The 17,647-nt window shown below is 42.6% G+C and overlaps 1 long non-coding RNA gene across 1 annotated transcript; it reads right to left on the bottom strand.

Moving 5' to 3' along the window:
* Positions 1-10,467: 10,467 nt before the first annotated feature.
* Positions 10,468-14,330, bottom strand: LOC120758106 (uncharacterized). The gene is made up of 3 exons (XR_005702777.2): positions 14,165-14,330; positions 13,289-13,383; positions 10,468-12,752 (listed from the first exon to the last, which is right to left on the bottom strand). It is a non-coding gene; the product is annotated as an uncharacterized LOC120758106 (long non-coding RNA).
* Positions 14,331-17,647: the final 3,317 nt, after the last annotated feature.

The raw sequence follows: 17,647 nt of genomic DNA, 5'->3' as shown, positions 1-17,647 counted from the left end.
ATGGGTACCAATACTAAGATTTCCAAGGAAATAGGTGATGACTGCAATTACCTGAGGAAAACAGACAAAACCTTTGGTACTTAAACCACTATCAACAGTTCTTTTGTTTGTTGTGTTTTACCCCTTCCTTTAGAGGACTATGCTCTGCCTTATTATTATATGCTTAACATATAAATGAACCCTCCTTAATTTCATCCTTCTGGATGCAACAAAACCTTAGCTGTTCTCAGGTGAATTATCAGCAAATCTGGTAACTCACATGCAGAACAGAAGTGGTCTCACACTCAGCATCAGTTAAGATCAGTTATTGTGCTGGGCAATGGCTCTCCTGCTCCTCACTCTCATACAATGCAGGCTTCCATGTGTCCGGTGAAGCCTTGTCAAGGATGCTTTGACCTTAGGAGACAACGGCTGCATGAAAGGAAGGCGTTCAGTCACCAACCTTCTCCCAGCACTTGTGGGACTTAATATGTGTTTCACCTGGGTATAAAACAATGCTTGCCAAACACTAGGGGCACTGCAAGGTATAACTCTGTCCAACAGCTGAATGTTTCCCTTTTTCCTTGCATTAAAACTGCTATGTTCATACAGTAAGGATTTCTCTGTTCTGCTGGGCATTAGTAAAACCCACAAGCCCTAGATTTTCCAAGCAGGCTGCATTGCCTAATGCCTCGCACTGAATAACTTTGGTAAAATAAAATCCATACATAAATCCAAAGGAATTAAATCCTTGAGTGGGCCTGGGGCCAGTGCCATTTAAATACCTCTTAGACTGTACTTAGGGGTGGAATGTGAGCCTTGCACTACATGGGGGAGATGGGAACTGCCCCCACAGCATCTTCTCCCAGGAAGAGGGCACAGCACAACCTCCAAGTCTGAGCATAACACCCTCAGCTCCTGCTCTGAAGACAGAGGGAATAGATCAATCTGGACATTTTATATTGCCATATCACTGCTGTTGTTCTCTTCTGAGAATTGTATGGGCCTAATCTAGTCCCAAAACTTAGATGGATAAAATTAGTCAAGATAAATCCATCTTGCAGTGATCTTCTAAAGAGAGTTTCAACATTTTTTACAAAATAGCTAAGGATGCACCTGAAAATAACTATAATGAGCTGTTTCGCAGCTGTTCATTTAAACAGAGTGGTTACAGTGTCCACAGCACAGGCACCAGTGACCCTGTGCCGGATATAATGTCTACTTTTATTAAGCCTTTTAGCTCTGTTAATCCTTTTGATGAGAGTAAGGAGTGGTATGTTGGAAAACTAAGTTTGAAAGCAAAGAGAAAATGGTGAGAAGGAACAGGCTGTGCCTGTGCAGGGTGAAGGGCATCAGAGCAGCAGAAGAAATGCATAGAACGCCTAAGAGTCTTAAAAGCATTAGTACAGTCACCAGGCATGGAGCAGTCACTACACTGACCAGCTGGTTTGAGAAGTCCAGATAAAAGCATGTAACTTATATTTTAAAACATGAAAGAGACCAAAATTTAGCCCTTGTCACATAAAAACTTAAACCTAAGCAGGATAAATGTGTCACTGGTGTAGACGCTGTGGCATGGTGTTTATGATGAAATGGTTTTTAATACCTTGGAGATTATGATCCTGTGCCATAGAAGGTAGAAGTTGCATTTCTCAAAGCTTCTGAGTTCTGGTGGCAGCTTTCCAAGAAAGACGCCAGATACTGAAGTCCTCTTTGCTGGTCACTTTCAAAAACCACCATGGGCTGCAGTTGCTTGTGGCTGAACTCTTGCACCTCTGCAAGAATTGGGCATTCCTCTTGAGGAGAATCCAATTTACAGAAGTATTTGTAAAGCATGGTATTAAATAATGGAGAGCAGCTACTTTCTAATTTCAGAATTTCTAAGTGATGGACAGCTGTAGGAATATCAGTATGTATCAAGCAAAGTCTGGGAGGAATGCAGACCTCCAGTGACATACTACTATCATGCTATTAAAATTGAAAAATACTGAAGTGAGTTCTTCACTTCTAATTTTCAGATTACCCAAACAAAAGGTACTTTCATTTTTGTGACAAGCAAACCTCTCTGCTTCCAAAAATGTTACACTGCTTTCTCTGATGCTGAAATCAAATTTCTGGGGTAAATTCTCTGCATACAAACTAGCATATTCAAAAACATTATAGAAATGAAGCTCAAATTTACAGTTTTGTTTTGAACATACAGATTTTAGAACACCAGGACAAAACTTAAATAAAGATGAACATATTCCAGCTATCAAAGAAAAAGTCTGCACTAAAATAATAGCAATAATCTTGTTACCACATTTGCAAAACTGCTTAGTATGAGTATCTGTTACTTACTTTTCATAAGATGAACAATCATGTAATGCTTTCACACCAACAGGCTTCAGTGAAACTAGGCCCTTTTATTTAATATAAAAGGTGAGATAAAATTTGAACCCCTATATTAAAACAGCTTCTGTTGCCTTCACCAAATCTCAACAGAATAACAGATAGGCCCACAATTAGGGAGGAGAGCTCTGCAGTGCAAAAGTGTCTCGCTTTCCCACTCCTGATCCATCCCCAGACTGCAAGAGGATTGGCCTCTCCCTGCAACAGAAAACACAGACAGACAGGGACCTCAAGAACCTTCCTCTGGCCAGGTCAGAGGAACCATCTTATGGAAAATATGGAAGATAAAGTAACTCCCACAACCAGCTTTACCCTACTTACCCTTTCTATTTAAAACCTGTATTGAAGGCAGTTCAGTATCTGAGAGGGTTTTGGGGAAGGGATGGGCTGATGCATAATTGAATCATTTCTGGTTTGGAGCGGCAGTACAAAGCCAGGCTTTCGCACCGAGTTCCTAAATTCTAACCCAAAAATGTCAAATCACCTTGAAGCAGAAAAAAAATAAACTTCTAAGAAGAATGTAGAACAGAGAAATTCAGTTTGCTTATAATTGCTTGTATTTCCTTTGCTTTTCTAGTGCAAGAGTGCTGGATAAATCCAGTGTAATTTAAAACTTAACTAATTAATATTTTACCTACATATGGGGGCGTTTTAATATACTCAGATGCTCTTAAGAAACATTGAAGCATTGCATCTAAGTTTTTCAGCTGGAATTGAGAAACTACCACTTTTTATTACAGAATCATAGAATATCCTGGGTGAGAAGGGAGCCATAAGGATAATTGAGCGGTCACACCATGTGCCTGAGAGTATTGTCTAAATCCTTCTTTAACTCCTTCAAGCTAGTGTTGTGACCACTTCCCTGAGGAGCCTGTTCCAGTGCCACACACCCTCTGGTTCAGTCATGGGATGGTTTGGGTTGGAAGGGACCTGGCTTCAACCCCACTCCCATCTTCTTGATGCTGAGTGTTAGCTGATGATGTCTCTGTAACGAAAACTGTCATGAGGTAAGCCCACAGCTCTTGAGTGAACTATTTATTGCTCATTAATGCTGTGCTTGTGGTAGTAAGGTTGATTAAGCCACTTCCAATTGCCCTTTGTACAATCTCATGAGCTGGTGTGACTGCTAACAGGGACTGACTTTGGAGCTTGACTCAGGCACACACTTCTCCTGTGCACCTGTACTGGGAGAAAAAAAAAGTTAAATTATTGCAGCCCCAAGAAGATGGTTATCTGCTGAATATTGAGAAGTGTAGTGCCATGGCCTCCTACAGCAAGGACCTAAGAGAGGATCACAGAAAAATCCCATTTCTGTGCAATATGCAGGTGGGATGCAGAGCTCTCTGACATGCAGTCGGAAAGCTGTAAATTGTCAGGGGATAAAGGATAAGGAGAAAAACATCACAGCATTTTTCCAGCTAGTGGATCCCCCCTGCACAGTGACCAACAGCCACAGAGAAAGGCAGCAAACGTGCAGGGGGGAATTTCCACAGGAGATGCTTGGTTCACAGTCCAGGGCAATCTTGTGAGTTTGCCATGCTGTACTTCCCTCCGAGCTGATGGGCTACCCAGTAGAAGGGAAGGATGGACTTCTCTAGGAGGTGCCACTCCTCACTCCAAACTGAAATGCTTTCTGCTTAGGTCATTTTCTTGGAAATGTTTTTAGGTGCATGTGAGGTAGTACTCTCCGCTTCTTCCCCATTCATTTTCTGTGGGCCAGGGAAGAGAAGACAGGGAATGTCAGTACTGACACTTCCTGAAGCAGCTCATAGCTTGAGCAGATGTTGCTTGGTTACACTCTGAGTAATTTTTACATTTTGCATTACAATCACAAGGGCAAAAGATTTTGAATACATATATAAATCAGAGCTGAGATTGCAGGAAACAAATTAGTAGATTTTGAAACAAACACATGCATATAAAACAGAATCCCTGTCAGCCTGACTAAGCCCCAACCATGACATATGAAAAAACAATTGTAACTTGTTTAGTGAAATTTTCCACTGTTGCAGATCCTGATGGCACAGGTTGGGTCTGACACTACAGCTGAACTGGTCAAAGCCAACCATCACTGGAAGCTGCGAAGAGAAATCACATTAGCAGGTTTGGACCCTTAAGAGATGTCAAAAAACCAAAATCCCGTTGGAAATATCTGTGGAAGATACTACATACCTTTGATGAGCATGAGTTTGCATGCTTTCCCTTGCTAATTTAGGCAGGTCCTACCAAGGGTGTATTTAACACCAGATTGGGTTGTCAGGAAGGACAACCCCAATCTCTAGATTTGGGGTCTGGGAAGTGTCCTGCTTGCCCTGCTGAGCCCTCAACTGCTCAGCTGTCCCTGCCGACATCCGTGTGGGAAACCCCCACAACCCAGGCTCAGGACAGGGGTGCAGGGAAGCTAAGGAGCTTCCAAAAAGCCGTAAGTTCATCAAGAAGAGGTTTACTTCAGGACAGGAGACAGCAGTGATCCTTCTCCCATGGGAGAGGGTCTCCTTCACAGCCACTGCCTGCCTCCTCTGTCATCAGCACATCAATATTTCACGTGAGTACTCTGGAAGCACAATGAAATTGTTATTTCTAAAAACCATGGTTATTTCTAAACCCAAAAACTCCGTTGAAACATTATTCAGCCAAAGGAAGGGCAGGAAAAACATTTCACTTTGCCGCAGGTCTGCATGGTTTCTGGAGGCTGGCTGGAGCTGGAGTGGGAGTTTGCCTGTGTCAAGTCTGAAGGATCAAACACTTAGAAATTGTCCCTCTCGTTTTGATATTTCATAATTGTATGTCTTCAGTGCAGCTATCACCTATCTCCAAACTCCAGGTGAGTGGCAGAAATATCAGCCCATGTTACTTACATTTTTCACATTGATTGGCAAAATAGGGGCAGCTTCAGTTAAAGTAAGTGTTGGTAAGGTATCTGCCCTTGGTACCTGCCTTTGGTTTGCAAACCCTGCAATAAGTCACAATTATACAGGAAACTAACCTGATGACCTCCATTTTTTTGATGACCTCAAGGAAACATACCACAGAGGGTTTTTTTCTACCCTTTCTAATAGTCATTATCACTAGGTTTGTTACACCTCATCATTAGCTAAGAAGAACACAGTCATGTATTATTTGTGAGTCAGATCAGTCATCGCTACTGACATTAAGGTTCTCACTATTTTAAAGATACATTTAAAAAAAAAAAAATCAGTTTTGGTCCTTGTGGCATCTTAATCCTGTTGCAATCAATTTGAAATATTAAAATGATGGGAATTTGGGTACTACTGTTATATTGCCGTTTGCATTTAAATTTTTTCCATTCAAGTACCCATCAACAGAGGCACTAAAAAGGTCAGAGGGAGGTCTGGTAGACTAAAATCAATCATTTCCATGGTGCTACCCTGCTGAATTAATCAATTAGAAGTGTTTTCAAGGATCTTTTGTGCTACTTCCAACACTTGTGTATTGCTAGACTATATATTCAGAGTCATGCTGCATGAATTAGCTTTTGTGGAGGATATGCCTTTCTTTACTGCTTAAAAAAAAGACTGTTTAGTTGGTTGCAGGAAATAAGTCTTGTTCAGTGAGTGCTTCCCTGGATAAATGCTCAAAGATGTGTCTGTGTGAAGGCACTGGGCAAAGAAATTTCATACCAACAGAATTATAGATTATATGTAATACATATAAGATAGGGTATGTATTTTAACATACAAAGACAATTTAAAAAACTATAGAAAGTGAGGAATGTGAGATCACTTGAAGATGATTATTTGGCAAATTGTGTTTGAACTGTAAGACGAGGGATTCTTGTGATTTCTCTCTCCATCTTTATATGACATGGTGGCCTTCATCATATATCAAAAGCTGCACAGCTTTTCTCTCTCACACACACATTAAATTAAGGCCTACAAAAATTATTAGTAGAGTATTATCTGTTCTGGAACTATGGCTGAAGATCATAATCTTGTTTATCTGGCACAGAGAAACATGGGCATTACCTTTGTACTATGACACAATTATTTTGGTATTGCCTTAATTAGCAACCATAATTGCTTATTAAGATGAAAACAGGGTAGTTTGTGTCTCAGGTATTTTCATTAAACGTAATTTACTTTAGAAAAAATGATCAGTGGAAAAACCAGATTGCAATGCTCTTCTAAGCCCAAGATTTTTCCAGCATGGGCTCAGTGTGTGCATGTGACAGTAACATGAGCAAGGTGCATGTGCTCTGTGTGCACTGAGGGCTGCAGGGTGCTCTGGTGAGCACACCCATGGGAGCGGGGGATCAGGGGGTGCTGTACCTCCCCCTGGAAGAGGAAGAGAGGAGCTGTCCTTCTGCACAGCCCTGGAAAATTTCCCTCCTGAAATTGCTCTCTACTCTGATTTTTCATTTCTTTTGCAGGTTTTGTTCTTGCTGTTGATGAGAAGCGGAAGCTTAAAACCCTCTTGCTGTGGTGGCAGATGGGATTTGGGGGGCATTAATCCTTCAAGGCAAAAAATCTGTGTCCGACTTATGATTTCATTTGTGTGGAAACATTACAGTGTGATTGGGGCAGAGATGCTGAGTTGTTTATGCCAGACCTCTCCATTCAAGCTCTCCATAGAAAGTGCCAAAAACAAGGTCATTTTTTAGTCTCAGTTACTTCATGAGAATTGTTCAGTCACATAGAAACAGTGTGTCTGAAGACAAATATGCAGGTTGGTATTGCAAGTATCCAATTGGAAGCAGGGTAAGGCTCATAATAAATGCAAATCAATTGCATGCATGATAAACCTGTATGTGCTGCTAAATCCACTTGGATTACTAACACAATATAGAGCAAGTCTGGTGGTCACGGCTCTTTGGTGGCACATTTTTGTTACAGCAATCAATCAGGGGATTGAGTGGTCCATGCTCCCTGACTGGTGATACAAACCTGCCACCTTTTTCTTCCAGTCCCTGAGAGGCCCACCACAGACCATGACTGCTTATTTTTCCCACTGGTGGACTTTCAATCGGGTCATCAGAGACGCGGCACAAAATCCTAAAGTGTCCCAAAGGAATGTTTTCCCCTTTGAGGGGGAATAGAAGAAGGCAATCTAGGAGCTGGGACTTTCAGTGTGATATATCTGGTGCTCAGCTACCCCCAGGTTGTGTGGAATTAGGTACAATTTGTCCGGCATTTATGTCCTTGAATGTAAAAGAACCCAAAGCAAACAAACCACCTTGTGAAGCTCAGGGAGGGCGGTGTAATTCTCCCATCCTTGGGTTTAGTTGAGGCCATAAAGGGACAAAGGATTAAAACATCCTGCTCTGTCTGCCGAAGGTTAAACTTGCTGTGACCTCCTTGGTAACAAGCTCCCCTTTGCAGGAGCCTGTGTTTCAAGTGCACTGACAGGGGATCCAGATCTTCTCTCAGATGAATCCAAACCCTGCTAGTTCTGTTTGCAGTCGTTTCAGTTATTGCCAAGGTATCTCCTGTGCAGCTACATGAAACAAGAAATTGAAGGGTAACTATCTTTCTCAAATTGTACATAGACTCTTCTTTCAGACGTAGGTCTTGAGAGGGATCACCAGAGTTTGGCTCCTACTGAGACCACTTTCATTGCAGGCTCACATCCTATTGGGCTAGAATCTTGTGCCCACGTGCTCCCAGATGATGTGACCTCCTGCCCACTAATTCAGAGGGACAAATTTGTCTCTGTGAGTCTCTTCCCAAGGCATTACAAAGGGTCTAGAGAATCTAGAGAATCACATCTGGGGAAGACAAGAGGACGAGTCATCAGCAGCCTTAAAAAAAATGAGCCTGCAAGCTGCTGTGCCAGGGTGGACCAGTTCCACCCCCTTTCTTGATTCTGCAGAGAAAAAATTCCTGCCATGTTTCCTTCCTGCCTTCCTATTTGCTTACTATAAGAAGGCTGCTGAAGATCATCACAATGAGACTTGCTCGTAGTATTTGTACAACATGACTAATGCACACCATAATGTGACTGGTTTTGTCCCTAAGCATTACATAGCTTAATTTAGATGGAAAAATTAGCACAATTATCAACTTAAGCCAAAAAAGCCATGCTGGGATGTTGCAGTACATCAAATTAAAATGCAAGATGGGCTAAATAATTTTTTTTTTCAGATAATGTGTCAGCCTATAAACAAGGCATTTGTCATCCTGTATGAGATGTTTTTCTGAGAGCTGTGATTTTTATGAAAGCACAGCTCCCCAAAAGAGCAGAAGCATGGCTACTGCTAGTAGCTGCAGCATGGATGCTCTGTGCTGGCCCTGTGCCCTTGCAGGCAGCCAGGCAGCTGCCCACTGCCCAGGAACTTCTCGTGTCCTAGAAATACCCATTTTCAGAAAGCAGAAAAGGATGAAATGCATATGGGAAGCAAAGCAAGCAGTGAACAGCACTGGGTACCGGGAAAGGGTCACTGATTTTCTGTTAGCAGTGGTCTGATCCTTCACAGGGAAGAGTTTTATACAAAAGTGAAAAATAAATGCACTGGGATATGCAGCTGGAGTTATTCACACTAGTGCTCCTCCACATTTGTGCAATTTGCACCTCCTTATTACTGTTGTTTGGCTTGATCTGGAGGAAGCCGACTTTGGTCTCACTACTTCAGTTCCTGATTCCGTCCTCATTAGCCACAATAGTTTAATGCAAGTCCTGTGTTTTTCTATCATTATTTTACCACCGGTGTTCCTTTGTTACATACATGGAGAAGCTATAAATGGAGATGTCAATAGAAATGAATTTGTTAGATTGTTTGAGTGAGTCTAATTCCCCGTGACACTTATTAACACCCAGCTACATTTCCGTTTACAGGACAAGGATTCTGGCACCACACAGCAGTTGTCTGTAAGCACCTATAACTGTCCTCCAGAAGCATTCAAAGTATTTTGGGCATGTTGCTAATTAAAGCCCAGAGCTACAAGAGGATTTAGGTGGGACCAGCATTCTTGACAATTGTAAATGTTGAATAACAAAGTAGCACAGCTGCTTCATGCATGTGCAATACTCACATGCTGGTGCTGTGTTAGAAGTCCAACAACCCACCCAGAAGACCCAGATGCTCAGGGAAATTGTTCTGTAGCTTAGGTTTTCCTGATTGACCTCCATCAATGGGCTCTTTGTGGGAGTAGATGAATGCTGGTGTCAACAGCAGAGTGGACAGGACCACCATAAGGCCCATATAAATGGCTTTATCCTGTGAAGGAGCCTCCTCCTGCTGTGTGCTGCACTGAAAATGATCTTATGTCTGAGAGATGCTGAGATATTTGGTAGTATCTCTGGAAGTCAGTATGAAGCTTTGTAGGGGTGTGCTTACTGGTGAAAGTATTGGTGCCTATAACCCTTGAGGAGCTTTGGCTACTCTGAATTTCAATGCTGCAGGGGGACTGAGAAGGTCGGATTCCACCAAAGTTGCATTGGAGGTCAAAAAGCCTTTGTTCTTTTTTGTTTGGGCTTGGTGTTCGGTGTTTTTAAGACTTTCCATTATGCACAAGCACAGAGGACATCACAAAAAAGCAGGTGAAAATCTGATTTCACAACACTTTTTGAGATCTTTGCAACAGGCTTACACTGCCCTTCACTCACTTTCTTTTTATGTGCCTGAACTTATGTTTGTAACAGCTCCTGTGATTCTGAAAATATTCCTTTCCCTTCGTTCCCTCTGTCACTTTGGCAGCATTGCAACAATAGTCATGAGGGATTCAGGACTGGTAAAATTAACTTTGGAGCCTCTTTTACTTTGGAGGATGATATAAGACAGTGTAATTGTTAACCTGTGTATTATCTAGTGACCTACTACAAGTAGATTAGTTATAGCTAAAAGACAGTATTGAGGTGTTGAAAATAAGACCAAATGTCTGGTTTGGATTGGAAGGCTTCCTGCTGGATATCTGTGAGTGGTTTTACTTGCTAACTGCTGATGTTCAGTATTTAGCAATAGGAATACTTAGAGATGAGGACCTGGAAAAGCCACGAATCCACAATGTTGCTGAAATCTGTGGGAGGACCGGATGCCAGATACCAAATACTAACTTTGTCATTATGTCTAATTATATAAACTGTATAATGGAGGGGTCACAGATATAATGCAGCTCTTCTTAATTTCAGCATCTTCCAAGTCTGTTCTCTCACTGTGAGGTAGTTGCTCTGTCTGCTCTTCACAGGAGAGAAGGACACATTCTCGCTCCCACATTAAAACTACTCAGAGCTAACAATGATGCTAGTTAATAAGTTTAAAGTATAAGATTAATCAGTGAGACAAGACAAAGGGACCTTCTCTTTTGAGCCTACAGATATAACTGAAAATGCAAAACACGTCTTTGGGCACAGAAGCTCTTCTTCGGGTGGGAAGCAGCAGACTAAACCCAAGTCACATGTACTGTGATTTCAGTAATACTGCAGAGTTTATCCTAAAAATACTTCCAATATCCTAATCCTTTAGATATCTCAAGAGAAGAGCATGCCTTGAAACTATGGAGTAATGGGGAACGCTAGACAGAAAAAGGGTGATTAAATCATTAACCCCCATCATACAGACAAGAAATAGGTAACTATCGTGTTCAGGGATTAACTATGGTAAGACATGGAAGAATTATTGTTTGCTATGAAATCAGTGTCTCAATTGCACTTATTATTTTTTAATACTAGTAGAACTATGACTTCTATTTCCCAGTCTAGTACTTGGAAATATTTTGTGGACCTACATTAGGGTTTTTTTATGTTTAAGATATGTCATGGCATGCATCAAGAAAGGCTCAGCAGGATGAAAACAGAACCCAGATGCAAAGAGCGCTGATATTTCAGTGTTGGAAAGAATAGCATGCCAGTATCCTGCTGTGCCCTGGGCAGACACGTGGCCTATGGGACATTTTTCTATTTTAGGTGATGTGGTGGGCACTCATGAGAGAGGAACTGATAGTGCTATTTTAACAGCCTAGTTTCAAGAAAAAGTCAGCCCACAAAGCCAGAACAGTTCCTGCTGCAGCTGCATCTTCAGCCTCAGTCTCAAATGTCCTCAACCCCAAAACTCTCACAAGTGATCATTATAAGTGAGTCCTCCTTTCTGCATATCACTGTGCGAGAGCATGGAGCCAGTGCAAGGTGTGTGCTGAGTTAATGAGATTGACCAGAAATGAAGAACATTGAGAATTCCCATGAAAGGGGAGGAAAGCCTGTTAGACTAGTTAGATCCCAAAAAAACTGTCACTGGCCGCAGCAGACTTGAAGATGAGTTTTTCTACTTGGCTACAACTGATTTTTTGTAAACATGGATTTCTGTTTGATGGGTTCAAAGAGAAAAATTATGATAAGGGAAGGAAAGCCTGCAAATGCCTTCTCTAAGCATTGCCTTCTACCCCATCTATCTTTAAACAGCGGGATGATTTACTTTTTCCCCACCTTTTTTTTTTTTTTCCCCCCCTTTAAAGAGGGTGTTGCCAAGGGGTGTGCTATGACAGCAACATCCTGCATTATGTTATTTGCTTCCTTCCTGCTCAAAATATTATGGAGTTGTTATTGCATATCCCTGCTGTAATTTTGGAAATGTAATCCCCAGCATTTGGGTGATCACAGTCCTCCCTGCCATGTAAACTTCCTAAGCAGATTCTCTGCCAAGTTTTCAAGTGTTCCAATTTCAAGTCATTCTGATCTTATCTCTGTTGTGCTTTCATAGTGCATTTTACCATTAAAGATTCTTTATCGCAATCAGAAATTACCTACAATTACATTCGGGATCTGTGAACACAGGCCGTGCAGTCCAGAGTTCTCTTTTTTAATAAAGACTGAGCAAAAAGTTACCGGGTCGGCTCCAGAAATTCAGTTTGAGGAGAGGCACAGATTTTGTTGCTACAGTTTGAACTGCTGGAATCTGGCTCCCCTAACCTTTATATACCACATGTTGCACATAAAGATGACCCCTCAAACTTTAATTGGTTTGGAATATAAATCTTAATAAACAGTTATGATTTTCTTGTCTAAAAGCTGCAAAGTTCTGCCAAGAAAGCCAAGCTGACACGGGTATAAAAAGAGTTTTGACTAGTGTCCATGAATTATGCAATAGCACAAATAGGTAGTAAATGTCCTCTCCTGATTCCTGAAACTCTCTGTAGAGCTGGAGTGTCCTGAGGGAGTTCCCGCAGCAGCTGCTTTTCACTGCTTGTTGAAATGCCTGCCGTGTGTAGCAAGGGCGTCGATGGTTTGAGATCCCTTCATAGTCTTGCCTTCAGTCCTCAGCTGTGCTGCTAAAGATGACTCCGCTCGGTGCCTGCCAGCCACAGGGCCGGGAAACACCCGCAGCAGCTCCGGCACAGCTGCGCTGCCTTTGCTCCCGGCACACAGATTAATTCAAAGATGGAGAACAACATGTAACAGCCCAAATCTTTATGCTGATCCTGGGGCTCTTCTTCCTTAATGGGGAAGAACATTGTGTACTTTAGGAGGATTACATATTTGATTTTTTTTTTTAACACCTTTTTCTTAATTGCTTGCGCTTCTGCCCTCTTTCTTGGACACCAAGGCTCTCACAGCAGCACATTACGTGGCAATGGAAGACACATTCATCCTAGTGAAACTCAGGCACTGTAATCCATGGATTCATTTGCACTCACACACTCGGTGACTTACTTCCACATCCTGAGTTAAATTCAAGGACTGGCATACAAGATAGGAGGCATGCCTTCTAGTATGACTCTTTCAACATGCATAGTGTATTTTGGATCAATGAAGCACTTCACACACCAAAACGATGCATTATGCACAAAATTTACTTGTGTAGGTATGTTGAGGAAGATGGAGGCAGAGACTAACTGAGAAACCAATGGAAAACTGGCTTTAGGAGAAGAGCTTTAGCAGCTCTGACCATCCCATGGAGCAGGCAGGAATGTGAGGTGCTAAGGTCACAGACAAAAGCAGAGAGTAAACCTAGAGTGCCTAATTTACGTACCTTGGGAGAAGCTGAGGCTGCTGCTCCAGGTCGCTGATGACACTGTGCCATGGCAAGGTGAGCACTGCATGATCCACCAGGCACTGAATGAGAGGCTAAAAAAAAAGACTCAAACACAGTTGGAAATCTGTAGCTCTGCCATACCGTGTACTAGTGGGGAATAACCAATCCCATCTCCTACAGAAAGTGAGCTTCCCACCCTTGTGAAGCAAGCTAGCAGCAGTGGGGTCCTAATAGTCATTCTGAATCCTACCTCCTATTGCTGTAGGGAAATGGCTTTCAAAAAGCTTTAAGAAACATTTTACATCAGCCCAAATCTTGATAATGCACAGAAAAGCCCTGTGTCAAAATCTCCATGTGATACTAGTGAGACAAGTAAAACATTCATTTATGAGAGTTTTTCTCCCCTGGGAGCTGCTAGGGTTGCTGGAACATACTTTGCAATCTTGGATGAGCATTCCCTGGTTTATGCCCCATCCTCCCTGGGATTTCAAATTGCATGCAAAGCAGTACTCTCCTGCTGGGACAGTCATGCAAATAAACAACTCACTGTTATTTTATTACTCCCCTTGATTTTCACAGTGAGACATTTCTAAGCAGCAAATAGCAAAAGCAATTCCACATAACATCATCTCTCTGCACTTTCTTGGAGAACTCTAGCACTTGCAGCTGGGCACTGCACATCCTAGAATATGGGCTGGCTTACATATGAACCTCCCTGTCTTCTATTTTCTTTATTACTAGTTTTAGTAAGCCTTTACTTATGTAAAGTATTTCCTTTTCTTATGAAAACTACCAGCAGCAGCTGATGCATGATGTTATTCAGCTGAATTAACCAATTCATTCCCCACCAAAAAGAGTGTATGTTCTGCCCACCTAGGTCACATACAAAAGGAGTTTTCCCACCAAGACCCACTCAAAACTGCTTCATCCAGACGTGGTTGCTCTCTGCCATGCCCTGTACCTCCTAGCAGCTTGTGTGCTTATTACAGCTCATGTACAGCATGACATCAGATGTTTGCTATAGTGAGTGGCCAGCTACAAGCAGAGCTGAACCAATGCCAAGCACAAGGGCTGCAGCAACACTTAAGCATCCCAAACTTCCCCTCCTGGCAGCAATAAGTATCAGGTGTGGTTCATTTGGGTGGTTTTGGTGTTTTTTTTTTTTTGTTTGTTTGTTTTTTTTTTTTTTTTTTTTTTGGTTTTTTTTTTTTTTTTGTGTGTGTGTGTGTGTGTGTGTGTGTTGTTTTGTTTTTGTTTTTTTTGTGCAGACCCAGCTGTGAGGTCAGGACAGGACAGTGTGGGAGGAGCCCCTGGCAGGGCACAGAGGAGCACTGGGGACAGGGAGAAAGCTGCTTGTGGGGATGCCAGGCAGCACTGGGCTGGGCGATGGGGAGCAGCTGTGCCTTAATTTCATCAAGGGGGCTGCTCACACATGACAGTCCTCCTACTGCCTATCTGATTGGGGTCCCAGAGCCAGCCAGTCTGCAGTGAACCTGCCTGACCAACACTATGCATCTACCCCTTGGCACAAACCCAGCAGTTTCTGCTCTGTAGTCCATTTCTTCTGTAAAGCTGAGAGTGTGACAAGAAACCAAACTTTCATTTAACTTCAGAAAGGGGATGTTATACCCAAAACCACAACTCTTTTGGACAAGTACACATTTTTGTTTCCTGAATCAATCTTTGCTCTTGTGTTGTCCCTTTGACAAGTGACTGTCAATAAAATTCAGGGGAAGGCTTGATGTTATTCCAGGTGAGGGCTTACTAAATACCTTGCTCAAGAAAAATAAGGAAAAAATCCCTAATCAATATATTTCCTTCAAAATATACATAAATTCAACATATTTGCTAAAAGTAAACATTGCATCAATGTTTAGACATCAACTGCAGCAGAACAGAGTTGGCTTAGATTTTAGACACCTTTTTTTAAGGGTGGAAGCCACGGAGCACTGGGACAGGCTGCTGAGAAAGGCCAAGAACTCCATAACCCAAGGTGTTAGGGAACAATTCAACAAACATCTGTGTAGAGTGTTCTCACCTTGGGGCAGAAGAAGTAACTTCTGCAGGTCTGGAGTAGCATCTGTAGGCTGGAGGATTGGGTGGAGAGAAATGTTCTAATGAGCTTCAACAAGAGAAAGTGCAGGATCCTGCACCTGGTAAGCAGGACTCAGGTACCACCACAGGCTGGAGACTGACTTACCAGAAAACAGAGAAGGGCCTGGGAGTCCTGGTGGATGACAAGGTGGCTATGAGCTGGCAATGTGTCCTTGTGGTCAGGAGGGAGAGTGGTATCCTGGGGTGCATTGGGAACAGTGTGGCCAGCAGGTCAAGAGAGGTGATCATCCCTGTCTACTCAGCCCTGGTGAGGGCTGTGTCCAGTTCTGGGCTTCTCAGTACAAGAAAGACAAGGAGCTACTGGAGAGGGTCCAGTGGATGCCACAAAGGTAATTTGGGTCTGGAGCATCTCTCTTATGAGGAGAGACTGTGGGGACTGGGCCTGTTTAGTCTGGAGGAGAGAAGACTGAAGAGGATTTCTCATTAATGCATGTAAATATCTCCAAGGCGGGTGCCAAGAGGATGGTGCCAGACTGTTTACAGTGACAGGACAGGAAGCAGTGGCCGTAAACTAAATCACAAGAAGTTTCACCTCAACATGAGGAGGAACTTCTTTACATGGAGGGTGGCAGAGCACTGGAACAGGCTGCCCGGGGAGGTCGTGGAGTCTCCTTCTCTGGAGACATTCCAAACCCACCTGGACTTGTTCCTGTGTCACCTGCTCTAGGTGACCCTTCCTTGGAAGAGGGGTTGGAGTAAATGATCTCTAGAGGTCCCTTCCAACCCTAACAATTCTGTGATTTTGTGATCTCTCTCTTCCAATCCCATTTTAATTTTCTAGTCTTCTAGGTTTTTCCTTCGTACCTCTGTCCTTAATAAGTGTCCCCATTCAGTGTAGGGTAGCAGCCAGCAACAGCTCCCACCATGGTGCCGGGGTGGGAGATAGATGCCATGTGGGATACAGGAGAAGCTAGGAGGGGAGCTTCCAGGTGCTCATCTCCTCCCTGAGCCACAGGAATGGTGATAGAGGCAGAAACACAATCTCCTGCTAAGGAGATGTGGCTGCTCCACACCACACATCATAGGCCAGGACTCCATCCCCATCATCATCAAATGATGGCTTCACCACCTGGCCGTGCGGCTTCTACAGTCAGGCTTTTGTGCTATAAGAAAAATAAACAAAAGTGCCGAAGTGTTCTTCTTTTAAGTTACTCTATGAGTGAGATTCTCAGCTTTTAGTGCACTCTTATTTTCCTGGATCGGCAAAATTCTGCTGATGAGGAAAGTTGCTGAGGGTTTATTTTGTAACGAGAGGGCACAAGATGTAGAACACACCCTGGGATTTGCATAAGGCAACTAAGCACAAGCTGCAGTAATTTGTATTTATTTTATTGTGTCATCTTTAAACATTTTTCTTGCTCTTTAAAGACTACTTACTTTCAGGAGAAGCAAAGAGTTTTACATGTTGCAAAGAACTTGTTGTCAAGCAGTGACCTCCTGGCAATTGCACCACCATGCTCAGCTTCTGCCCTGAGAGGACATTTTTCCAAGTTGCTTCAGCAAGAAATCACTCTCTTCCATTGAGTGCTATGGATTTGTCTGATGACAAACCTTTTTGGGTAAACCTGTTCCTCATCTGTGCCTGAGTTTTCTCAACTCTCAAATATTCACAAAAGAGTTTTGTGGCTGCTGAGTGTTTGCTGGTGAGATGAGCCTTACCAGTTCCACACATGACCCAAGTTTTCAGACCAACAGGAGATTATGGCTGATCGTGATTTCTGCTTTGCCTGGTAAATTGCTTAACTTCACTGAGATGGTACAAAATGTCTTGTCAGAAAGTTATTTGGGATCTTTTCTGAGAAACAGATTTTTGCCTTCTGGGGAACTACAACTTTCATTCAGGGTTTCAGCATCTCTTTCTGTCAGGAGGTGTGTCTCTCAGACTTCCTACACAGCTGCTGAGGCCTACCTGGGCAGGGGCTTAATTTATCTCATGCTACACAATCAGCTTTTCAAACTCCTTCCTTCTTTGTCTCTTTTCTCTTCATCCTCTCCTTCAGTGGAAAAAAACGGCAAAGATGTATCCAGATTTAGCTGCGGTACCTGTAGGTCTTTCTCACCCTGCTTCTGAAGTTCTATAGTCCCATGATTTATCTACAAATTATAAATTGTCTTCCTGTAAACCATGGTTCCAGCCCATAAGATTAAGAGATTGCATAGTCAGTAGGAGCTGGTGTTTGGCTGACAATGATTTCATTGGATTTGCATTTGGTCTCCAGCATAATATATTTGTGTTAGTAA

Source organism: Hirundo rustica, chromosome 1 (assembly GCF_015227805.2).
Source record: "Hirundo rustica isolate bHirRus1 chromosome 1, bHirRus1.pri.v3, whole genome shotgun sequence".
In the NCBI taxonomy this organism is placed as follows: Eukaryota; Metazoa; Chordata; class Aves; order Passeriformes; family Hirundinidae; genus Hirundo; species Hirundo rustica.
Note: the sequence above shows the minus strand (reverse complement) of the source record. Positions and strands in the feature narration are given on the sequence as shown.